This window comes from Cynocephalus volans, chromosome 17 (assembly GCF_027409185.1).
Source record: "Cynocephalus volans isolate mCynVol1 chromosome 17, mCynVol1.pri, whole genome shotgun sequence".
Lineage (NCBI taxonomy): Eukaryota > Metazoa > Chordata > Mammalia > Dermoptera > Cynocephalidae > Cynocephalus > Cynocephalus volans.
The window spans coordinates 15772862-15799124 of NC_084476.1; the positions used below are offsets into that span (position 1 = coordinate 15772862).

General features: G+C 48.6%; 1 protein-coding gene across 1 annotated transcript in view; it reads left to right on the plus strand.

Moving 5' to 3' along the window:
• Window positions 1–26263, plus strand: part of GGTA1 (glycoprotein alpha-galactosyltransferase 1 (inactive)) — a 69907-nt gene that overhangs the window by 15162 nt on the left and 28482 nt on the right. The window contains exon 2 of the mRNA XM_063082421.1: window positions 17414–17529. The gene's annotated coding sequence lies outside the window, so the exon portion shown is untranslated. The remainder of the gene's footprint in view (window positions 1–17413; window positions 17530–26263) is intronic.

Sequence of the window (26263 nt, forward strand, 5' to 3'; positions counted from 1 at the left end):
AAATGGTGGACCTCTTCTATATTCTGAATTCCATTCTACACAAGGACGTTTTCCAGAAGCTGAAGGGACAGAAATTCACTGACAAAGTCACTTTCGCAGCTGTAGCGAGTTAATGTCCTGAAAAAACACTGGCTGTCCCCACTTTTCTGTAGTTCTCTTATTCTTTTCAGTCTGCATTTGAGCTTTTCCAAGCCAGACAGCTGCTGGGAAAGCTCATTAGAGGATTTATTTTGGTTGCGTTTTTATTGGAAATTTATTTAAATATAGATGAAGACAACTAGTCTTAGAGAGGAGGACCACTCTGCCTGTCATTTATTTTGACTGAGCAGCTTGGTGTGTAGTTTAGTTGGCATCTTCAAACTTAGCTCCTTTTAGTAAGTAAGTACACAAAATATCACTTACATTTATACAACAACAACGATGCATTTTGGGGGAATGTCAGGGAACCACCAGATTTATTTACTTAACTTTTTTCTGGTTACAAAAGTAATGTATTCTCATTGTAGAATGTTTGAAAAATACAGAGGGAGAAAAGATAAACTGCCCCCACTCTCCCACGAGTTCACCACTGTTAACTGCGAGAATCCAGTTCTGGCCAATACTTTTTTTTTCTATTGTACTAAAATATGCATAACATAAAATTTACCATATTAACCCTTTTTGAGTGTGCAATTTAGTAACATTAAATACATTCACAGCATCGTGTAGCCATCACCACTGTCCCTCTCCAGAACTTTTCCAACATCCCAAACAGAAACTCTGTACCAAATAAGCAATTACTTCCCATTCCCCTCCCACCCCCGCCTCTAGTGACCACCGTTCCACTTTCTATCTCTATGGGCACATTAGTCCATTTCTGTTGCTTATAACAAAATACCTGGAACTGGGTGATTTATAAGAAAACAAAATTTATTGCTTACAGTTTTGGAGGCTGGGAAGTCCAAAGGCCAGGGAACACATCTGGTGAGGGTCATCTTTGGTGGTGGCTTTAAAACAATGCAGGGGTCTCACATGGCAGAAAATGGTGGAGCAGAGAGAGAGAGAAATTCTCGTGTCCTCTTCTTTTAAAGCCCTCAGAAGCACGCCCACAACCACCATTTTTAATCCATTCACTATGGCATGGTTCTACAATCTAATCACCTCTTCAAGTCCCCACCTTTTAATTTATTGTGATAGGATTTCCCGCCCACAACAGTTACAGTGGGGATTAACCTTGAGTGAGGTTGGGGGGATCTAATCTACAGCAATGAGGTTGACTATTCTAGGTACCTCATATAAGAGAAATTATGCAATATTTGTCCTTTTGTGTCTGGCTTATTTCACTTAGTTAAGAAATACTTAACAAGGACAGGTGGCTGCTGTCATGGAGTTCTTTTGATTTTTTTCTTGAGGATTCTTGGGGATCATCCAATTCAGTGGTTTTGAAAGTTCTTTTTAGCCAAAGAACCTGTATTAGTCATTTTTCTGTCACTGATAACTGAATACCTGAAACTGGGTATTTTTAAAGAAACAGAATTTATTCCTTACAGTTTGGGAGGCTGGGAAGTCCACGGTTCAGGAGGTACATCTGGTGAGGGCCTTCTCAACAGGGACTCTCTGCAGAGTCCCTAGGTGACATAGATTATCACATCAGGAGGGCTGGGCAAGAGCACTTCAGTGTGCTCACTTGCTTCCCTTGTAAATCCACCAGTCCACACCCATGATAATCCATTAAACCACTAACCCTTTACTCCATGAACGGATTAATTCATTCATGAGAGCAAATCCATTCATGAAAGCATAGTCCTCACAATCCAATCACCTCATAAAAGCCCCGCCTTTCACCACTGCCATGTTGGGGATCAATCTTCCACATGAAGATTTGGAGGCATTCAACCCATGTCAGGACCCTTACCTTAAACAAAATAGCATATGGAAGCACAGTATATAATAGCAAATGGATAAAAAGAGACAGGATGTAAAGAAGGGTAAATGGGGGATCAGAGTCCTTGGACCTCCCATCTCCACTTCATGGTCTCTGAGGAACTTTAGGAAGATTTGAGGGTTCTTTGGAACACAGTTTGAAAATCACCAGGCTGGTCCAGCACCTTTATCTTAAAGAAGGGATTGACAATTTGAGAGAGGAAGGGACTAGCCTAAGGTCAAGTTCATTCTTTTATTCATTCATCCATTCATTTTTTTTCCCCAACACACAGCACTCACTGCCTGTGTGTCAGAATCACTTAGAGAGCATGTCAAAAATACAGGCTCTCAGGACTCTTCCTTCTGGACTCCAAAGCAGTAGGTATGGGAAGGAACTAGGACTGGAAACCCCAGCTCCGCAGTCCTCACTGCTCTGTGGGGGGCTTACCATTCCAACCCCTGTGGGGCTCCTACTCAACTCTTTGAAGCCCAGTTCAAATGCAACCACTTCCTCTTTGAAGCTTTCCTGCACACCCCATGCAGGGTGGCTTACTCCTTCCTCTGTGTCCCCAGAACACAGCACTCTCTTCACTCATGTGTATTTCTTTTGGTTCTGCATACCATTCATTATTCCCAGGCCTACCTGCCCAATGAGAATGTAAACTTTTGGGGGGAGAGATTAGGGATTTGTAGAATCTCTGCACTCCCCACAGTGCCAGACACACAGCAGGCACGCTGTAATTGTTTGTCTGGAATTGGATCTAGTAACAACCCCCATATGTGGAGGATAAGAAAACTGAGGCCTAGATAGGGACAGCAACTTGTGGAAGGCCAGACAGCCCATCAGGTGCCCGAGGGTCCTGAGGCTCGGCCTCAGCACTGGTCATCTGGCAAGGAGGGCAGCTGTCTGGTCTCGCTGGGGGCATTGTTCCCAGATACCGCATCCCCCAGTCCTACAGTAGCCAGTCCCCAGCGCAGGGGCTTTCTGAAATCCAGAGGTTCAGCGCACCTGTCTGGATGCCTGTAATTTACTTTGTGCAACTTCAGCATTTACAGTATGGAATGTAATGGGAGGGCTACCTGGGTTGAGCCGGTGTGCGGATGCTAAGTAAGCAAGTCTAGTGGGGGTGGTCAGCTGATCTGCCCTGGACAATGCCTAGTCCGGGATGCAGGTCAGCCAGTGTTATCCAGAGGTGGCTGCTACAAGACCTCCTGTTATCCCATTTGTTGATTACAACTCATGCTTTTCCAATTAGCACACTGGATGTTAAACATCAATTTTTTGTTGTTGGAGAACGAGGGACTTGTTAATTATGATGAAGATTACACATGGGCTCATACTGCTGAAATCAAAGGTAGTTATGATGCGTGGACGGGCTAAAGTAGCAATTAGTCACTCCCCAGCCTGGCACAACGATGGCATATCCTTTACCCTGGAGTAGCGGGAATTCTGGATTCTATGGGAGAGATGGGGACAGAATCCTTCCTCTGGAAACCTGGCACCTGCCTCCGCAGAGGTCCTCAACCTCTTTTGTGCTATTGACCCTTATAGCATCCGGGAAAGCCAAGAGACCCCTTCTGAGACTGTTTTAAAATGCAAAATATAAAATAAATGAGATTATAGAAGAAATGAGTCGGATTGAACATAGTTATTAAAGTATTAGTATTAGGGGTTGAATCTCAGCTTGGCCAAACTGAGCTGTGTCCCCATCTATAAAATGGGGATGATTCCAGTACCTACCTCACAGAATTCAGTGAGAATTGAACAGAATAATGATCATAATGTGCTTAGAACCCAGCCTGGCATGCTGTAAGCCTCAGTAAATGGTAGCATTTGCTGCTGCTGCTGCTGCTGCTGCTGCTGCTGCTGCTGCTGCTGCTGCTGCTGCTGCTGCTATTATAATCAGTGCTATTATTGTTCATGTTATATAAGATACAGATCCCTGCTCTTAAGGAGTTTACAATCTGGAATAGGAGATAAGACGTACATAAATGATAGTAATTAAAGGTAGAAGTAAGGGGTGCAGAAGAGAAGCCTAGTAAAGGGCTAAGGAAGTTCAGAAAGAGTGAAGTTGCTTCTGGTACAGTGCAGTGGTCGAGCTTTTGTGCCAGCCACACTTCCACTTCTGGCTTTGGCCCTTAGCCATCTGAATTTGGACAAGAGATGTCACCTCTGTGAGCTTCACTTTTATTTTCTGTAAACTAGGGAGAGTAGTAGAATCTACTTCACAGGGATGCTGTGAGCTCCACTCCTTCTATCCCATGACCAGCCCATTAAACCACATGTCCCTCATTGTTTTTAACCACCATCACCTCCTTGTCTTTCTGGCTAACCTATCTGACCCATCAGTTTGTAACTGCAGATGAATCCAGTGAGTTCTTATCTCTGCCACTGTCCCCAGGTGGCTGGTTTCATTGCAACCCCAGCACGGTCACAGTGCTGCTTGGCACCCTGTGTCCTCATCCTTGGTCAGTGTCCTGTCCCAGTGCTAAGGGCTTCTGCTCCTAAATTGGGTGTCCCTCAGGCTGTTAGTCCACTTGCTCTGATCAAATGATTGATCTTCCTCTTTCCTAGGGAAGGGAGGCCAATGAGAACACTTTGGACTTCCTTTCCAAATTAGTGGAATGTTCACCATCTTCAGAACTTAAGGAGGAGGTTTCCACAGTAGGCTGGAGAAATGTTCTTGCTTCCTCTTCACTTTCCTTAATTCATACAGGGCTCTCCTTGAAGAGGAGGGTAAAAGGTTTTATGGGGGAGAGGGTGGACTAATCACTAGAGACTCTCCTACTCTGTGTGAGGTGTACAGTGTATCAGTCAGGATGGGATAGGTTATGCTGCAGTAACAAACAACCCCTAAATCTTAGGGGCCCAAGCCACAAAGGTTGAGTTCTCACGCCAATTAATACCAGCATCTTGAGTGAGCTGGGGGCTGTGCTCCTTGTTCCAGGAGCCAGACTGATGGAGCAGCCACCTTCTAGAATATACTCCACGGTAGGGAGAAAGACCCCCTAGAGGGTCCTGCACGGGCAATGAAATGGTTGGGTCCACTCCCATCTTATGGGTCAGACTAGTCAAATGGCCCTACCCAACCAATCACAAGAGGGCCAGGAAATGATCTCCCACCATGAAGGTGAGGAATATTTGGTAGAACAGCATCAATGAGCACACCAGGTTTGCTGTTCCCTTTTGTACCTTGCTTGCTAATGTCAACTCAGTGAGGTACCCGGCCTGGGTCCCCCAGACAGAGCAGCCTGTGGGCTTTCCATTGTGAGTGATAGGAAACCACACCTAGAGAAGAAAAACCCCAAAGCCACATCTCAGCCCCAGCACTGAGCGGAGGAACAGAAAGGGACACACAGCCGCCGGCTTCTCTGGGGGAACAAAAGTCAGAAGTTGGGTGAAGAAGGAAGTAACGGTGACGGTGACGAGGGCAGGGTCCCTGCTGAGAGCTCCGGGCTGGGGAGGGTGCTGAGCCTGAGGGCAGGAAGGCAGAAGCAGGTGGAATCGGGGTTTCCCAGCTGTGTTCTGCAGAACAGGTCTGTGTGACGATTTGCAGGTGGAGCTCATTTGAGGTATTTTTGCTATGTTTCTGAGCTGTTTTATGTTTATGCTTGAGTGAGGAATGTTTTTTCTGAATTTAATGCCACACGGGCCTTGGGTCCACACCTGATGCTCACCTTTTCCCAGTGGCGTTTCTATGCCCACCTCAGAAAAGCCACTTTGGCACCCCAGAATCATTCAGGAGCAGAGGGGCAGGGAAGGACAGTGACGTGGCCATCTCTGGCAGAGGTTTCTGGGGTTTTCTCAGGCACAGATAAGGAAACTCAGGAAGAAGACGGTTGGCAACAGCTCCCCTGCCCCCAGCCCATCCCTGAACTCATCCATTTCCTGTGCTGTGGTTAAGAGGCACCTTGTCCCAGAGAGAGGCTGGACACCTGGGTACCAGACCCAGTTTCCTCACTGCATTTCTGAGTGGCCCTGGATAATTCATTTTCTCCTTTTCAGTGCCTCAGTTTTCTCATTTGTAAAATGATGCAGCTCAGAAAACTGGGGACATGCTTGAGATGAAAGTGATCTGGGTAGTGAGGGTGCTCCTATAGCCACACAGCAAGGTGGCACATGAGTGTGCTCTCTGAGTCTTCCAGAAGTCAATGGAGCTCAGAGTAAAGGGTGACTGAATTGGGGGGTGATGGGGGTGGGGGTTCTTTGTCATCACTGTTACGGGGCACTCACCTCAGTTGAAGAATGCATTTGGTAGTGTGATGGTTGGACTCTGGGCTCAGCTTCCCACTAGAGTGAGCTCCATGAGAGAGAGGCCCCATCACTGTAGAACTGCAGCCTGAGCGGTGCCTGGCACGTGGTGACATTGACACTGAGTAAATATGAATGAGTAAATGAATGCACACACAACCCCTTCTCACTCTAACCAAATCAGCCACTTGCAGACTTGTTATGGGGCATGAGGAGGTCAGAGAACATCCTTGGCTCCACCCAAACTCAGCTTTGAGCCCCTGCTGAATCACCATGGAGAAGTCACCACACTCCTGGGTGTCATCTCCTCTCTGCGCAGTGGAGCGAGCAGCACGACCCTGTCTCACAGGCTGTGGCAGAAGCTCCTGTGGGAGGGAGGGTTTGGAAATGTTCTAGCAACTGCCAAGCCCCATGCAAAGGAAGGGCTGCATGTTTGCAGGACACAGGAATGTGGTGGACTCTGGGTATACAGAGCAGGTGGTGCAAGACCCTCGAGGTAGAGAGTTCTGGAATATTCATTATGAAGAATTGAATAGCTACCATTTATTGGGCACTTGCCACAATGCCAGGCCCGATGTCAAGCACTTTATGTGTGTCATCTCATTTACGGTGGTCTAAGAGAGGCAGTGCTATTCTCATTTCACAGAGGAGAGAGACCAAGTCTCAGAATGCTCAAATGACTTGCCTGAGGACATGCATCTATCCACACCCAGGCCGTCTCACTCAAATGCGGGTTCGAGTCTCTGTGCTGTGCTGCCTCCCACCACATGAGGAAGTGGAGACAATGCTTATCTCTTAGGCACCAGTGATAGTAATACAAGTTGCCTTTCCTAAGGACCTACTAGGTTCCAGGGACTTTATAGTTATTTATATTTACAGTTATTGTTGATCCTTATGATAACTCAAGGAGTCAGGAATTATTATTCCTATTTAACAGATGAGTAAAGTGAGGCTCAGAGAAGGTGAAGTGATTTAACCCAGGGTCACACAGCAAGAAATTAGAGGAGCTGGGATTTGAACTGAGGACTATCTCATTCCACGCACAGACAGAAGAAAAAGCCATCTGCGTGGTGGCCTGAATTAAGAGGTTTGTTTTGTTTTGTTTTATTCTTTAGCTTCCTGCTATGGTTCCTGGAACCTCATCATTAGAGATTAATTCTTGGAAGGCCTTTTATGCTCCAGTCAATTTATTACAAGAGACGCAAGAAAATCTAATGGAGGGGGAAAAAGAAAAAAAACCAAAAACCAAAACAACCTAGAGTTTTCCAGTAAATTCTCAGACTTTTGAATACCCTGTGGCCACGTGCTTCCTTTGAGTGTATCGCTCTTTTTGAGCAATGAATCAGGCAGGGAACAAATTTAGAGAGGTTGCAATCTAGCTAGACAAGCAAGAGATAAGCAAGAAATTCATGTGGAGCTGCTTAGGGGTGAGTGGGAGCCTGCAGGATCGAACAGGCAGGGAAGCTGGAGAACTGAGCCCTCCCGGCTGCAGGGCCCGAGGGTGGGCAGTGAAATAAGGGTGGGGAAGGCGTCTGTCCATAGGACTGGGCTTGCATCACCTCTGCACAGCCATAGGAAAGACTCCAGATACCAGAGAGGGGTATTAAAAACAAACCCTGCAGGGGGCTGCCAGTTAGCTCAGTTGGTTAGAACTCAGCCTTCTAACAACAAGGTCACGGGTTTAGATCCCCTTACTGGCCAGCTGCCAAAAAAAACCAAACAACACCCATATTTGGGCTGGCCACTTAGCTCAGTTGGTTAGAGCACAGCCTTATAACACCAAGGTCATGGGTTTGGATCCCCTTACCGGCCAGCCACAAAAACAAAATTTAAAAAAAACAAGTCCCGAGTCCAGAGGGTCCACACTGGAAAGGTTCTTGAAGAGGACTTCACTGAACTCTTCTTTACTGAAAAATTTTTATGTAGGGTGACCCTGTGAGACCTACATGCTTTTGAGAGTGAAATTTGGGACTAAAATAATTAGCCCACGAACTGGTCCACAGCAGGTACAAACCAGAACTGTCCTGGGGAAAGCAGTTCACATGGGCAATCTGATTTTACAGGGGTTTCCCTGAGTCCCACGTGCCATATCTATAAAGTGGGGGCGGAAACGACCTCCAGCAGGATGGGTTGCTGTAAGGAGGTAAGGCGCCAAAAGCAAAAGTAGGAGGATGGTAAAAAAGCAAAACACAGCAAACAATAGGAGCTGGGGCACCAAGGTGGAAAGGACGCCTGGCCTGGCACATGTCACCAGATACTTCTGGCACCTGTGTTGACACGTGTTCCTGCACCAGTCTAGACTGGAAAGGTGCAGGAAGTGGGTCTGATTCATTTCTGTGCCTGCCCCACTCCTAGGTACAGTCCCAGGTACTGAGTAAATGCCCTCCCAGTGTTCACTGACCAAATAAATGCTGGAGGGTGAGGCTTTGCCGAAGTGTGCTCAGCAAGATGGCATTTGGCTTGGAGGGGAGACAGTCAGGGACTCTGTCTCCCAGGAGCTGTTGTATTCAATGGCAAGGGCAATGCTAGCACAGACAGGTAGACCCTGTTGGCTCTGTCAACTTGTCCGTGTTTCTGAACCTCTGAGCCTTGGTTTCCTGTCTGGGAAATGGGGAGGGTGCCCACTGAGTGCTGTAAGGTTTAAATGAGACCATGTATGTAGGCAAATGGTAGCCTTTATTATTATTAACAACATCCTGGGAGGCCAAGCTCAGCTCCACACTGAAAAGACATGTTTTTTAATCAGAATAGTCCAGAGATGAAACAGGCTGTCTGGGGAGGTGGTGAGTTCCCCGTCATTAAAAGGCTTCAAGCAGAGGGTTCTGGCACCAACGCTGTAAATTGGGGAGCACCTTTCAGAGGCAGGCTGGGCTAGTGGGACACTGGGAGAGTTGATGGATTACCACTGGCATAAAAGCCTGAGGGACTTGAACCCCTGCAGATGAGAGTGACTTATTCCTCTCAGGTCACCTGAAAGACTGTGCTGTGGGCCCGCCAGAGGAGCAGCATGGGGACAACAAGGCTGGGACCAGGAGTGGGCCCCTTGAGAGATGGTGTCTTCCTCTGGGAGGGAGAACAGGAAACAGAAAGAGGCCAGCCCCCAAAATTTCACTTCTCCCAACGTGAGATGCCCCCCTTCTGCATCTGGGGCCTCCCAGTGTGGCTGAGGGAGGGAGACTTCTGCAGAACTCGACTCTCAGCAGTTCTGACATAGCCAGATAAAGCCTGGGATTAGGCACACCTGCTGGCTCCTGCCTCCCCACCTGGAAGGCCCTTCCTCCCCCTGCAGGCTGTGGGTCTGCTCTCCTGACTCTGGTCTCTGCAGCTCTGCAAGCACCAACTGCTCCAATGCAGGGGGTCTTAGCCTGGACTCTGGCTGGGCATCAGGGGCGCAGTGAGTCCCCAGAGCTGGGGTGCGCATGCAGAGCCAAAGACACTAGCCCCACATTTTTACCCAGCAGTGAGGGGTGGAATTAACCAGGCCCACACAGGGAGGTGCCGGGAGTTGGAGGCAGAGCTGGAAAACAGAAGTTGGGTTTCTGGTTCCCAGAGCCACCTGGGCCCTTCTTTGTGCAGCACAGGATTTCTGCCACACCTCTGCTTGCCTGGCATCCCTTATTGATTCTCAGACAACTACACAGCACCCTGTCACCTTCACACCCAGCTCAGGCAGCAGCCACGCTGCCCAGGCACACGTCCATGGCTTTCTTCTCTCTTGCAGAGGTAAGCAGGGCCAGAGGTGGTCAGATGAAAGAAGCCAGGGTGGGGGCAAGCCAGGGTGTCAGGCTGCACCCCATGAGCAGCTTACCATGGTCTAACTTGCAGCCCTCACCTGATGTTGTGGCAGCACGTGGCATCTTCTCCTGGCACTCATGACACCTGTGTTCCTGGGTGTCCTCCTGCTGGGCCCCTCAGGTTTCAGGGTGGTGCCTGTTAAGGACTCCCCCCCCCCTTTGCCCTCTGTTCTTCTTCTTTGCACACCTGAGACCCGCCTGCTCCTGTTCACCTCAACTGCCCCTTTGCCTATGCACTGGCAACTCCCCGGTGGGGCTACCGAGGGGCTCTTTCTCTAGGCCCCCACGGCAGGTGGTCTTCAGCAGGTTTCTTCAAACTCAACACATCTAGAACAGAACTCCCCAACTTCCCCCACCCCCAGCATCTTAAATTCTATTTCTTAGTCAACAGCAATACCATCCACCCACCTACTTTGACTGGAAACCTAGGAATCAACCCCGAGCAGAGCTTTGCAAACTTTAGCGGATGTCTGGCTCATCTAGAGCCTTCTTGTTCATACACAGATTCCTGGGCCCCACCCTGCACACTCTGATTCAGCGGGGCTGGGGGGTGCACGATGATCTGCATTTTCACTGAGCTCCTAGTGATGACGATACTGCTGGTGTCCACGGTCCACTCTTTGGGTAGCACAGGACTCAGGACATCCCCACCTCTCTCCCTTCATCCCATGGCATGCTATTTTCATTGCCATTTTCATTGCCATTATCATTGCTGTCTGCTTTAAAAATAGTACTTATTGTACACTTAGGGGCCAAGTCCTGTAATAGGCAAGTTTTTTTAGGCTACAAATATTTATTGAGTGCCAGGTGCTTTCACATTGGTACCAAACATACAAAAGAATATATCTGCCCCCAAAGTTGACATTCTGGTAGAGGAAGAAAAAAAAATTTTAAGATAAATAAGTAAACTACAAAAAGGTAGAAAGTAAATTTTGAATCAGAGAAGGTCTCACCAAGAAGGTGACTTTGAAGCAAAGTTTTAAAGAGGATTTCATGCCACCTAAGGCCACAAGATGCCCCTTCCTTTCTGTCAAACCACTGCTGCTTTCTTATCTTCTGGCTCCTTCCGTTGGTTTAGGTCTTTACTTCTTTACTTGGACATTGGCCAGTAGCCTCCTGGCTGGAGAGTCCCCTCCCACCCATCCTCAGCCTGCAGCTGATGATCCTTCTAAAGAGGGGATCCTGTAATGCCCTTTGCCTAATGTCATTCAAGGATTCCCCAGTACCTTCAGGCTGAAATGCAGATTGGCGGTAAGATTCCTCAGGGCCCTCCGTCTTCTCCCACCTCCCCCACCCCTCATGCCCTCCACCTCTGCTGCTAGGGATTAGAACTTCTCAACTTCCTGTCTTGTGAACTTACTACCAACCCACTCATCCCTTTCTCTTTCCTTTTTGCACAGAGGGGAAGGGCCTCGGCCTCTCCTGGGGGCGTCCCTCCATCTGTGTCCAGAGCAGCCCCTTCTGTCTCATGGGATGCTCTTCAGCATCGGTCCTCTCCCTCCTCTGCATCTCCAAGCTCTTTCTCTCCTTGGCCCTGCCCCATCCATGTCTGCAGCACACACCGGGAGGATTTCCTGCTTCTCCAGGGCCTCTCTAGCTGACACTCCCTCTCCAGCCCTTCCCAGATAAATTTCTTGAAAGAGGTCCTTACGCTGAGTGATGTCACTTCCTAGCCTGACCTTCATTCCTCGTCCCATAGTGATCTGGCATTTGGCTGTGTGCTTCCATTGAGATCCCTGATGCCAGCTGTCCTGGGGCCCTCTCGGCTCTTGACACCCTACCCCACCCAGGGTGAGCTCATCCATTCCCATCTGTGAGCTCCAGGCACCGTGAAAGCAGCATTTGCACAGGGGCTGTGGGAACTCAGGGGGAGAATTCCTTCTGGCCAGGAAGTGGATCTCTGAGGAGGTGGCGTTTGGACTTTGAAGGCTGCACACGCATCCGCCAGGTTTGCAGAGCAAGTGAGAACAGGCTTTTCACAGCACCAAGCCTTCGTGGGTCCCCGCCAAGTCCTTGCCACCCCAAAAACAACAAATCAAAGAGCCACGAAGGATCCTGGGGATCTCAGGATTGTTTTGCTTCAACTTGGTTGGCATCTGGATGGGAGCTGTGAGGCCCAGACAGGGAAACTGACTTGCCTGAGGCCACATGGCTCATAGAACCATGTCACTGGATTTATAAAGCACTTCGTTGGACTTTCTTTTTTCTAGTGTTATAATTAGTATTGGCTTATAATTTTTAAGGTTTTCTTCACTGCAAACCAGCTCTGTGTGCAGGCTCTTTGGGCAGGAAAAAGTGCTTCCCAGGCTAACTGGGTGGGAGGGAGACCCCGGTGGGATGGCCTGTTCTCGGTTAAGTTCACAGCTGCTGGGTTCTCACCCTGGCCTTTGCTGTGACTCAGGCAGGGAGGAAAGTTCTCTGTGCGCCCTAGAAGACCTGAGCCCTGTCTCAGGAAGCTGGGTTTCCCTCTCCTTGCTTGGCTGGTTGCCTCTGTTCCCCCTCCTCTCTCACCTGTGGGTTCAGGGCTTCTCTTGGGAGGGTGCAGTGGGGCTCCTGAGTGGGTTGGCTGTTCTGTGGCATTCACAGAAAGCCAAAGCTGGCTAGTTGTTGATAAGGTGACCCTGAAGAACTAACCACCAACATACAGGGCCTGATTGGAGGAGGATTTATCAGTCCTGCAGGGTGGGGCTGCCTCCCCCTCCCCAGCTGGTTAGTTTTCCAGCCTGTCTTCAGGAAGACACCCTCCTTCACACAGGAAGTCCTCCCCTTGGGCTAATCACATTTTTTCATGCTGTAGGTTAGACTGTTTTGTTGAGACGTTGGAAGGTGTGAGGAGCTCCCACCCAAGGGGGTCCCAGGCACAGATAACAGCCTGTGCTTGTGCCCCAGACACAGGTGGGTGGAGGATTTCTCCAACCAAGGAATCTCTCCTCTCCTCCTGCTCCCCCTGGGTTCTTAGGTGAGAAACAGGCAGCTCGTTTCCCTTATCAATCTTGTCTAGAAGGCTATCCTCATCCTTCTAGAAAGCCTCACCCCTCCACTGGGCTGTGAAAGTCCCAAGAAGCCATGTAGGCCAGCCCCCTTCCCAGAGCAGAACTACATCCTAAACAGGTAAGCTCAGCTTTCCTCAAGGTACAGCCATGCCCTGTTTAGAGCCCACTCCTGTCTACAAAGCCCTGTTTGACTTTCACACAACCCCAGAAGGTAATAGGGCAAAGATTACAGTCCCAAGTTAGACCAAAGGAAACTGGAGATCAGGTGGGAACCTCGTAAAGCTGTATGGTTTGAGTCACCATCCCTGGAATAGAAGATAAGTGTGGGGTCTTTCCATGACTATCCCACCATAACATCATCTACCCTGGTAGTGGGGAAGCCAGACTAAGCTGTGATGGTAATGGATGTGGCACAAGGTAGGAGCTGAATGTCATTAGAATGCAAACTATCAGAGCGGGGACTTCAGCAGCTTGAGACACTGTGCTGAGTCCTTTGCAGAGAGCATCTCCTTTAACTCTTGCAGTAATGGGTATCATGCATATAGCATTTACCATGTGCCAAGTGCTATTATCCCCATGTTACAGATGTACAAACAGAGGCACAGAGAAGTTAAGTCAGTTGTCCAGGATTGTACAGCATAAGGGGCAGAGCCAGGACTCACACCCAGGCAGCCAGGCTCTAGTCTATGCTCATAACCAGCAGGCTCTGTAGCCTCTCAACCACCCTGGGAGGTGGGGTTACGATTATCCCCATTACACAGAGCAGGAAGCCAGCCAGATAGCTCTATCCCCTGCAAGCATCAGCAAGCATGTCTTTTGTGACTGCTCTAAACGTATTTAGGATTAAACAAATAATGACAAACTACAACCTTGGTGTCTATAGTGTTCTTTGCCAAGAACACTTAATCCTCACACCCCCACGGAGGCAAGCAGAGTGGAGATCTTGACCTTCATGGTTCCCATCAGGAAGTGATCTGGGACGTGAAGTCAGGGCTCCCCATATCTAGGCTGCAGCCACCTCTGCCACAATGCTGAAGCCCTGTAATCCTTTGCCTCGGGATGTGGAAGACGGACAAGTGCTGAATCCTGGCAGCTATCTCATAGATTCATGGGCTGTTAGGGCTGGCATGAGGAGATTAACCAACCCAGGGCTGGGCACTGTGCCAAGCTCTTACCTGGGCAGCCTCTGGACACTTTGATTGGCAGGGCTCTGCTGCCCAAGGCTCATTTGCTATGGTTCCCTGCCTCTCAATTAAGAAATGATCATAAATGTGTGCTCCTTTGTTTTGAGAGTTCGGGGAAGAAAGTGTGTCAGGGAAGAAGGAAGGTCCTGCTGGAATCCTGTAGAAGTTGAGTTGTCTGCCTTCCAGGTTTGCATGCTTTCTATCCAGCCCGGAGCCATATCCTTCTGCTGATCTGTAGAGTGTTCCCCTCCAAGGTGGGAAGAGCAGCACTGGACCCGCCAGGGAAATGTCCCAGCTGGTGACTCTGCACGAGTCCCTGACACTCTCAAAGCCACTCTATGTTCATCTGTGAAAGTGGTGGAGAAGGACGCTTCCCTACCACTTCGTGGATGATCGTGAGAATCCACTGGATAAAGGAGAGAGGCTGCTTTATAAACTGTTATGTGGAAGACCCACGTGACCCGTAAGCAGTGCCTGCTCATCGACAGCACCAGTTTATTATAACCTGGCTCTTTAGGCTCCAAACTGTTTTCTTTCTTTTCCCCATTAACCTTGGGTCCAGATTCCTGGATTGTTTAATGCAACCTATGGTCCCTGGTCCCCTCCTGAGGTGCTCAGTGGTGCCTGGGATCAGGAGGGGAGCCCAACAGAGGGAAAAGGCAGGGCCCATGCACAGTCCTGTGGCTCTCAATGAGTGACAGGAAAACAAGAGTGCCCAAGAGATCGCAGCTTCCAGAAAGAAGGTTCCTATTATTTTTTGTTCTTCACATACATATGGAAAAGGCACATTGGTGATGCGTTCTTGCAAAGCGGACACACAAAGTAACACTACCCAACTCAAGAAACAGACATGACCAGCCCCCCTGGAATGTCCCTGGGTCCCTTCCAGTCACTCCCACCCCTAGGGAAACCACCATCCTGACTTCTAACACCACAAGTTAGTTTTACTTATTTTTGAATTTTAAATAAATGGAATCATTCAGTGTGTATTCAATAAATTCAAGACCTGGGTCTTATAGGTGTCTTATAGGTGTTCTTCGGTGGTGTTAGACCTTTAGTGCCTACTATCAGAACACTGTCTCTGTGGTTTTTTCCTGCTCTGTGGTGAATTTGTAGCAACCACCACCACTGCAACACTGCACTGGAACTACTTTGCTGTCCTATAGTTAGTTTCCAGATTGGGGGGACACTTCCTGTGGGGACCAGAACTTCAACTCTGTGCCTGAGCTAAATTGCTGCATTGCTGTTCCTCAGACTTTTTGCGTGGACTGGATTTTAATCCTCAACCTTTTAGTCACTTCCTGGCCACATGGGTCTCCACAAACGCAACTGGGCTGTGTGGAAAATCTAGCCCGGACCAAGTCTTCCCTGCATATGGCGCCCCCTGTGGTTCTGTCACACCGACTGGCCTCCACCGTGTGGCTCCCATGTTGAATAGAAGGCAGATCAGCTGCCAGTGTACCCTCCATGCTCCGCTGGTGGATCAGTCCCCTATCTGGGCACTCCAAATGTTTTCGGAGGGGCAGGCCCTGGACAAGTCCCCTGTGAGGACGCACCAACCTCTGGGCGATTCTTTCCTCTGGTCACTGCAGCCTTTCCTTCTCGTGCGGGCGCAGGGGAAGCTTGTGAGTAGCTTTGCTGGCCTGGGGAGTGGGATGGTGTACTCCAAAGTGATGCGTGTGCGTGTGCGTGTGCGCGCGTGCGTGCGTGTGCATGTGTGTGTGCGCGTGTGCGTGCGTGCGTGCGTGTGTGTTCCCCTCCCACCCCCGTGGTCACAGCAACCTTTTTCCCTGCAGACTCCACGAAGCTTCACGCAAAGGGCGCTGCTGTGGCTTTGCCGCGTCCTGGCAGCTGCTCCATGAGCTGTGCTGCTCTGGCCCAGGGAGTAGCACATCTGGCATGAATTCTGTGCCTGCTTCTTTTGCTCAATACTGTGTGCGTGAGGTTCATCCTTGTTGTGGCTCATTCATTCTCACTGCCATAGATTGAACCTCATTGTGGGACTGGGTGACAACTTATCTGTTCAGATGATGGGCCTTGGAGTGTCCAGTTTAGGGTGTGCTACGAATGTTCTAGCACACATCTCTTGTGAACATATATGTACACTTTCTTTTGGGTACAGAGGTGGGAGCAGAATGCCAGAGTGTAACGTGTGCGTTTGTTCAGCTTGAGTGGATACCAGCAGGAAAGACTTAGCAAGTTTTTAGAAAGAACCTCCAGACCCTAAAGGCTGTGGCCAACTAGCTCATGCCCTCAGAGGAGGAAGCTATGAAATGTTTCCTTCTGGAGAACAGGAGAAAGAGGATGGATTAGGCATTGCTGAGCAACCCAGGGGCCAGGCCTTGGCTCCTTCTTGCCAGCTTTGGTCCCCTCTCTTTAGTCTGGGATTTCCAAATGCACTCCCTGGAGATGTCTCAGCCACTTGGGAAGGATGAGAGAGGGGGCCCTGAGACTCACTCCCTTCCTCCAGCCAAAGCACTCTGTGTGCACTGTTTGGTGTGGGGGTTCTGAGAATGACTTTCTTTGCTTCTAGAAAAAGTTTTAGCTACTTTGATGTTTGAAAATTCACTGCTCTAAGGTCTCTTCTAGCTGGAAGATTCTATTTGGGAAGAAGGAGGTTGGGTGTGGGAAGTGTTAAGCATTACTCAGACAAAGAGCAGGGTTGGGCTGCCTTTTCAAAGTTCTTATAGGTCAGAAAAAAACAAAAACAAAAACAAAGTTCTTATGCCATGGTTTGCAGTGCGGGAGATCTCACAACATTCTATAAAAATGCAATGTTCAAGCAAAACAGAACTTCCAAAACCTAAAGGATGCAGAGGACGGGCTTAACTTTGAGGAAGATTTAGGTAGAATTTCCTCAAGAGTCTTGAAGACTCTCAGGAGCCCTTCACCCTCAAGTGTTTTTTTTTCTTTTTTTTTTTTTTTAACTTCTCCATTGGCTGTTCCAAGAATCAGTCACTTAAGGTTGTTTGGGTCCAGAATGTTTCCCATTTTTTTGCCCAGGAGTGGGTGACATGGGCAGCCTGACCTGTGTGTCCCTTTCAAGGGTGGTGGCCTTCCCTCCTACACCAGGCCCAGTCTGGACTGTGGTTTTGCTTGGCGAGGGAGGCTGGGCCGTTCATGGGCCCAATAAGGAACACTTCTGCCTTGGCATGTAGTTCCAAGTCAAAAGGCCTGATAGACAGTCCATTTCCTTGCAGCCCATTTTCCTTACAGGGCCTGCAAGGAACAAAGCGCCTGGATCTGTCCACCCCCTCTTCCTGAAACAGCTGTGTGTTCTTTTGACAGGAGTTGGAACCCAGTATCTTCCCCTCCTCTGAGCCCCGCCTCCTCCTGCAGGACAGAGCTCAATAGAACTTCGTTGTTTTGCCTTTTACTCCAGGGGAAAAGAAGCAGACGATGAGGTATGTGAAATGTTGAAATGATTTTCTTCTCCCATGCCAGGGTCACTGGGGAAGCCTCAAGTAGGATCCTTGCTCTCCCGCTAACCTCTCGCTGGTCCACTCAGTCATTCTGGGAGAGGACAGAGTCCTTCTCTCCCTGGCAGTGGATCTGGAAACAGGAGCTGGCAGGATGCTGGCTCTGGGACTTTGCTGAAAGTTCAGCTTTATTTTGCTCCCCTTGGCAGCATGTCACAGGGCTGCGGCTAGCCGTGGTTGAGGCCTCGAGTTTTCTTTGCAGGATTCAAGGTGACAGTGCAGAGGTGGGATGAGTCTTGGGGCCAGGGGTGAAGTCACAGATGGGTGCTGAGCCCTGTGAGAACAGTGCGACATCTTCCATTTACTTACTTTGGTTCTCTCAGAAAAAAAAACCCTGCACAGGGATTTCTGGGCCAGGTAGCATGGAAAAGCTGGCTGGATCCAGGCTTTCAATTTCTCTACAGGATTCATGAAAAGGCACTACAAGACGTACTGCAGAGAACAGGTTGTTCCCTTTGTGATGGCTGGAGCGACAGTTAGCCGTGTATTTAGTCTGAGACCTGTCTCTTCTTTTCCTGTGTCTGTGTTTACTCTGATGCTTATAATGAAAACCATAACTGGAAACAGCCTTCCATGCACTCTTTCCACCTACAAATGTTACCCTGTTTCTTCTGATGGGGAGTAGTTCCCTGTACCACCCACCTATTTAGAGAGGTTTTAGGATAAGAAGGCACTTTCTGTCCCTCACAATGCCAAGAGCTGGGCCGGGGAGGCAGAGGTCTGCCTGCATTTAAACTCTGGCACCACCACTTGTGGCTGTACTCAGGGATCTCAGGCAAGCTGCTCCCCTCACTAATGCTCAGTTTCCTCAGCTAAAAAGTCGAGCCAAGCCACAGCACTGCCGTTGCGAGGAATAAGCAGGATGGTGTGAAGGGGGACACCCCACACCAGGCACAGGAGGCGCCTGGAAATGGTGAACAGTTGAGCCAATGCTCACCAGTTGGTTCAAGGAAAAGCCAGCTGGGTGTGGCTAGCTTTGGGTTGGTCGCTGTGTGGTAATCACAAGAGGCAAAATGAGAGGATGCACCAGGGAGATTAAGCCTTCGTGTTTATTAGAGCAACTGAGTGGGTCGGTCGCTGTGTGGTAATCACAAGAGGCAAAATGAGAGGATGCACCAGGGAGATTAAGCCTTCATGTTTATTAGAGCAACTGAGTGATTAAGAGAGAGGGCACTGGAGGCTGACTCCCTGGATCTGAATCCTACTTTATGCTGTGTGATGCTGGGCAAGTTACTCAACCTTTCTGAGCCTCTGTTTTCATATCTAAAATGGGGATAATAATAGAATGACTTCATGGGGTTATTATGAGGCTTAACTGAGGCTGCTGGTAAAGGGATTACAGCTCAGGGCCTGGCCTGGCTTAGTAGGGGAGGATCCAGGCAATGCAGGGCTTGAAGCTGATTCAATTTGTGGGGCCCCCTCTTTAAGAAAAAAAATGCAAAGTTGCAAAAACAATATTAGGTATGGAAGTGAGTACTGTATTTAGAATATGAGAAGAGGGATTGCAACAAATAGAAACTGACAAGTACTCCAAATATGACAAAATCCAGAAGACAAATGTGTATTGCTAAGGTTCGGGCTCACAGGCCCCTCAAGCCCATTGTACAGACTGGGTCACAAACCCTTCACACACAGGTCCATGAGCTAGATAATAGGAAAAGATCCTGGGAGCCGTGGGTCAAAAAAAATTAATAGGCTTTGTTCAGAGCTAGGAGTAGCCGCCCTAGTGGCCTCCCAGAGCATCCCGAGAAGAGCTGTGTATCAGAACCGTTAGTCCTTTATACTTAGGTCCATAGCCCAGGACACCCGGGTGCCCATACGCAATTACATTAGATAGTGACCAAGGAACACCTGGGCCCATGTGGATTTTTACAGCGAATGCTCAGCAAGATTCTGAATATCTGAGGGGCCCTGACCATTTTCCTACATTTTCTCTACACAATGTAACAATCAAATGATGTAAAACGAATGCAAAAATGATTAGTATTCCTTAGCTGCCTGGTGCACCTGTTATATTTCAGCTGCATACTCTTTGCCCCTTTATCTGACAACGATTTTCTAGTATCATTTTCAATAGACAAAAGAAAGGTAAATTAGTTTCACCTCTAGCATGGTTAATCAATGGTTGCTTTTTATCACAGAGAGTTTAGAAGAGTTCCAGCTTCACAGCTTGTTATTGGTGGTGCCACATCTGTAAATCTTTGAACAGTTTCTTGCTCAGGTGGCTCCAGCCAGATCATGGGAGAATTCAGTCCTTTGATTCCCGCTGGGCACAGTGGGGCAGCTGAGCCTGGGTACAATGGGGGAGAGGAAGGGAGATGAAGGAGCCGTGAGGCCTGGGTCACAGTGACCCCTGAGCAGGGAGCACAGCATTGTGTTCAGCTCCTTCTCCTTGGGGGGTCAAAGGGAGAAGGTCCTGGGTGCTCAACAAGGTCCACCTGGGGGAGATTGTTACTGGGACCTAGGTGGGTATGCAGGTAGAGGGGTCAGCCCCTGGGCTCTGCCTGCAGCCCCAGGACAGGACCAGAGCTAGAGTGTGATCTGCCCAGGCAGGGCAGTGCCCTCGGCCTCTGGGAAGCATTTGGGCCCCACCCTGACCCCTATGGTCTTGTCTTGCTCAGTCTTGCCCTCAGTAGCGTGGGGGCACATGCTACTGAGGGTCCTGACCCCTAAGCTCCCTCAGCTCCTGGTAAGTTAGCCTCTGCCATCAGTGCGTGTTGGTTGGTAAATGCAATCATTTGATCACATGTCAGGGAGTCCACGTGGGCCATTGCGACAGATGAGTTCCATGCGTTTAAGTGATCCTCCCCTTAAAAAGTGATGTTTCCAGCCCTGCCATTGATTTCTTCTTATTTTCTGGGTCAATCAGGAAAGCCTGTTGGGGAAAGATAGGTCCAAAGGACTTGTTTTACTGACACAGAGACTGAGGCCAGAGGAATCATGACTGTAGTTTAGAAAGCCACTTTGGGTTGGTGCTGGGGCTGACCTCAGGACTGCTGCAGGGCTGGAACTCTGCCTCCTTCCCAGCCCAAAGTTAGTGCTGGGCAAGGGCACTGGGGACAAATCTGACAAGCAGCTGGGCAGTTAGGGCTGTGCCCGTTCCCAAGGGTGAAGTGGAGTAGAGCGACTTTATCACAGCAGGCAGTGTAGGTGTGGGCTTACCTGGACTGTTCTGGGAGGTGCTGCTATTGAGGACCAAGATTCCTCTCTGTTGAACCTACAGTGCTGCTTTCAGGACCAAGCTCTGAGCCACGTGTTTCTGAATCTCTCCCATTAAAGAGCATCGTGATTATAGCTGCCATTTGTGGAGCATTTACTGACTTCCAGGCACAATGCTTCTTGGACATGGTCTACTTTTGTCCTTTCAAGAATCCTATGAGCAGGGTGTTTGAATCTCCATTTTGTATATGTAAATAGAGGCTCAGAGTTAAACTGCCTGAGGTGTACATCTAGAGCTCTGCTGATTTAAGAGTCCTAGCGCTAGCCTGATCTTTACCTGGAATGCTAGGTCTAAACACGTCGTTTATGCTGGAGAATAACGACCTTGTCCAAAGTCATTAGCACCCAGTTAGTTCCTGCACCTTCCCCCATCGCTTTACCTGCTTTGTTTTCCTTTGCAACACTTGTCACTACCTGACATCACATATCCTGTTGAGTCTCTTGACTCCCATTGGGATGGATCTGTATGGTGGTCTTCTTCACTGAAGTATCTCCAGTTCCAAAAACCATCTGGTGCATCCATTGTTGATAGATCCATGGCAGAGCAGGACTGGGGCTCCTCAGAACTCGCCTCACTCATTTGTTCAACTCCAGAAACACCCAGGGTGCACACACTGGGTGCCAGGACCTGTGCCAGTCTGGGCCCATTGCAATAGCCCAGGGGTGATTAAGGCTCAAACAAAGCAGGGGCCGTCACTCGGGGAGGAGAGATGGGTTCCAGGGGCAGGGTGAGGAGTTACCGGCAGGGAGGCAAGCTCTCCAGAGTCTCCTGTGCCAGTGTTTTCACCCTGCACAATTCCTGTTCTTGAGCCAATGGCTCTTCCAGGCTTCTGAGCGCCTGGCTCTTCAACCGAGAAGGTCACCTTTTCCCCTGACATGAGATGGAGTAAACAGCATCCCCTGGAATTCCTTTCGGAGAGGAATTCTGTTTGGGAGGAATACCTTCACTTTGTGCAGTTGGGGTGGAACTGTGAGGTTCTCTGAGAGAGTGTATGTTGTTCTGTGACAGACAGGTTGGAGGTGGTTAGGGAAGAATTAATTTAAGGGCCACATGGAAAAGTCTGTCTGACACTGCTGGGAAACAGAAGTGGAAAAAGAAGAGGGTCAGGGTGGGGAAATGACAGGCTCGTCAACGTGACCCTGCCTTGCGAAATACCTCTACATTTTTAGCACAATCTGTACACGTTCCAGGAGGGGTGCGGTGCAAGTGGTTTCATCTGGGATCCAGTGCAGGGGTTGAGCTCTGGGTGACTGAGTTCTGAGAGTGGCTTGGGCAGCCTATGTAGGGCTGTTGAATGGATTCAGAGAAATGACAAAGCATTAAGTCAGAGGGGCTGAGAGTGGCAGGAAGGTTCTGGACCCTTACAGGGTGTGTAAGTGGGGCTGGCTGAGTTCCCCCAGTCCTCTGAGTGGTGGGCCTAGGGGACGCTGGAGGTCCACTGTCCCACCTGAGGCAAGGTGTTAATACTTAGCATCTTCTAATGCCGTGCTCTACCCCTTGAATGGGGAATTTAGAAATAAACCCATGTTTCTTACCTGGAAGGTGAGACAGTCAACCACCAATTCACAATTACACAGTGAAAATTCTGAAAAATGAACACATAAGCAAAGGACTTTTAGACCACATCGACTGCCAGATGCCTCATTTTTTGTCCAGAGAGAAAAATAAAAATGTTTTAAAAGACTCTGCCAACCCTTCCTTCTCTGCAAATTGGATTCCAGATTCCAGGAAGTATGTCTCTACCCATTTCTAGTGTTTTTCTAAAGGATGCAAAATTGGCTCCTTTGGACACCTTTGAACTGTAAGTCTCAAACCAGAGTGACACTGGCCACAGTAAAAAGTAAGATTCGAGCCATCTGTGAAGTCCAGAAAAGAAATGGGCTTCTAGAGTTGCCTCTGAGGCTAGTTTCTCAAAAAAACAAACAAACAAAACACAAACACCTGCCTATTTAGGGAGGGGAGGTGTGTCTGGTTTTGGCTCTCCCTGATGTAAGCATCAGCGTTCTCTACCGTGAGAGTTTGCACTTATTTAATGCGCCTTCCAGTTGGGAGACAATTAGCATTTGATCCTCAGCAGGTAGAGTCAATAAAGCCTGGTACACACACTGGCCATGCTGTTACCTCTGCAGCACACACAGGTGTTGTAGCAGCGCCTGGGGCTTGATCTCAGAAAATCAGTCACTTCCCACTTCCCGGGAGCTCTTAATCAGGCTTCGGCTGGGAGCAGATGGGCAGACCTTTAGAGTCCCTCACGTGCATCTATTTGCACTTCATTGTACAACAAGTTCTTATTCCAAAACCTTCCATCCTTTCCTTCAAATATGTTTTCAGCGCTTGCCAAGTGTCAGGCACTGTGCTCTCTCATTGGATCCTGCAAAGAGCCCATTTTATGGATGCCAGTAATAAGAACTAGCACTTTTTTGAGTATTTATACTATGCCAGGCACAGTGCTAAGTATTTTATAAACATTATCTCTTGTAATCATCGCTATTTTTATCCCCATTTTAAAGAAGAAGAAATCAATTTAATGTGATCCAGTAGAGGTCCACAGTCCCTTATCTGGAAACCTGAAGCCAGATATGTTGGAATTCAGAATTTTTTGGATGTGGATTATGTATCGTATGTTACATAGCATCCCTGGTGCAGCAGCAGTGCAGAATAAAATACATCAATAGTTTTGCAAAGGAATATTTAAACAGTCTCACTCAGTGGGGTGAAGATTATAAATGGCCTTGTGACAGGGCATTGAGGCCAAGTGAATTTCAAAAAGGTGTCCGGTTTTCAGAGCTTTTTGGAGTTGTGGATGAGGGCCTGAGGGGTGGCCACTGTGAGCTACCCAGTTTCGTGCGTCAAAGTTGGGACTTAAGACCCCACCTCACTCCACCGTGTCTTACCAGGATTCCTGTATGGGAGTGAAAACATCAGCACAGAGAGGTGGCCACAGCCTCCAACAGAGATCTATCTGTTCCCAAATCCAGGACTTTTCTAGCACTCAGTGCTAGTGCTATTGACGCAGACTTCCACTGGTTTTTTTTCAGCCGTGGGGCTGAGTGGCATGCAGCCAGCTGCACCTTTTCAGTTTGCCATGGGCCCTGGGCTAAATGCCAGCTCACATGGTATTTAGAGGGAAGAAGCCCAAGACCAATGCTTACATGGGCCCATCTTCTCGGGGTCTCTGGAATACCACCAATCATAGCTGTATCAAAAGGTAGAGACTGGGTTAGGACATTGAGTTCAGCCCTGGCTTTTCTGTTTCCAGTGGAGCTCACTTCCTAATCAAGGAAGAATAGAGTGTCCTGTCTGAAAATTCCATTCTTTCTCTTCTTTAACTGGATTTAATAATAAAGGTGATGTAGCACATGAGATCTGAGCCTAGAATCATCTAAGAACCCTCTTGGAAAAGAACTGGAAAATAACCTGCCTCCAGAAGGGATGAATTTCAGTGTCATTCTCGTTTTATTTCATTAATTTACCAAACACTTATTTAGGGCCTCTTCTGCTCTATGTGGGGCACTGGGGACTCAGGGTTGAATACCTCCTGCCCTCCGGAAGCTCACAGACTAACTGATGCAGGAGTCAGATGTCACCGTGTGAGCCACCTCCAAAAGTTATGTGTATAGCAAAGTGAACAGAGTGATGGGAAAGCCCGAGGAGAAAAGGGGTCTCAGCTGGTGGTCATGGTGGGAACGGATGTGGCTTCACAGAGGCAGTGACATTTGATGCATGGCTGGCCATGTCTCCTTTTAGCTTCGAGATGTCCACGCTCTTGGTTTTCCTCCTACCTCCTGGGACTCTGCTTTTCATCTCCTCTTCCTTCCTACCCCTAAATGTTGGCATTTTCAGGCCTCAGGCCCACGGCCACCTTCTTTCTTTTGTCTCCCTACACTCTTTTCTAGGTAATCTCATTCATTCCCTCAGCATGAAACACCTTCCAGATGCAGGCAGCTCCTCCCATCCATCCCGCATCTCTCTGTTGAACTCCAGACTTGAATGTCCACCTGCCTACTTGTCATCTCCTTTAGGAGTTTACAGACACCTCAGAATTAACATGTCCAAGTGCAGCTTATGATTCTTATACCCAAACCTGTTCTTCCTCCAATCTGTCCAACCCAGCTCAGGAAATGCTACAATTGTCCACCCTCTCCCTCCCCCCTGATGTCTAAATCACCAGCCAAATCCTGTCAATTCTCTCTCCAAAATATATTTTGAATTAATCTACCTTTCTCCATCTCTCTGCCTCCTTTTTGGCAGGGCCACCGTTCTGTGTTCTTTTATGTGATGGTCAGTCAGGTGTGGCCACAAGAGGAGACACAGAAGAGGCTCAGGAGAAAGACCAAGTTCATTGCAATCACAGGTCCTAGAGACAGCAGGCTTCAAGCTATTGGGGTGGTCCCTCATTATCTGTTACCTGGCCGTGGGTGTTTAAGGCTGAGGAGTATTGCCTCCTGGAACGTACAAGCCAGATAGAGAAGGAACAGCTCTGGATTGGTCAGTCTGCATATCGAAGGAACACTCCCGATATCTATGCGCAAATTGGTGGCTTTTGAGTGTGATGGGGGTAAACTGGGTGCAGCTGGGAAGTGGGGGAGACCTAGACTGTAAAGCACCAGGCTTATTTTCTCCTCTGAGCTGGGGATATGTAGTCAGTATGCCAAGGGCAGCAGAGCGAGGGAGGGAATAGAGTGACTGCCACAGGCACGTGCTGAAAGGTGGGGCTGTCTGAAGCCAGGAGGCAACTGGAGTCCTGGGAACCATTTACTGCCACTCCCTCAGTGTCCTACCTCCATGGTGAATCAGGATCCTTTCCCTCCGAGCCCCCGCGCGGACTTAGCATCCTTTCCAACACAGGCAGCCTCTTCAATGAACTGCATTGACCTAATTTGCTATTGTGGGCCTGTGTCCTTAGCTCTAGTTAAATATTTATAAATTTATCCTCTTGTAGAGAATGTAGGTGGAAACATTTGTTCAAAACCATATCTCACTCTGGATTTCTCTCTCTCTCTCTCTCTCTTTTTACCTTTTTAAAAAAATGGAAGCATAGTTGATTTTACATATTTGCGGGGTACATAATTGAATATCGGTGACTGTGTACAACGTGTAATGATCAAATCAGGATAATTACATGTTCATCATTACAAAAGGTAACCATTCCTTGTGTCCATTAACCAATATCTCCCTAACCCCTCTCCCCCTGCCCCTTTCCCACCTCTAGAACCATAATTCTGTTCTTCTGAAAGTTCCATGTTTTATTGCGATTGGGTTTTTTCCTTTTCTTTTTCTTTCTTTCTTTCTTTCTTTCATTCTTTCTTTCTTTCTTCCTTCCTTCCTTCCTTCCTTCCTTCCTTCCTTCCTTCCTTCCTTCCTTCCTTCCTTCCTTCCTTCCTTCCTTCCTTCCTTCCTTCCTTCCTTCCTCCCTCCCTCCCTCCCTCCCTCCCTCCC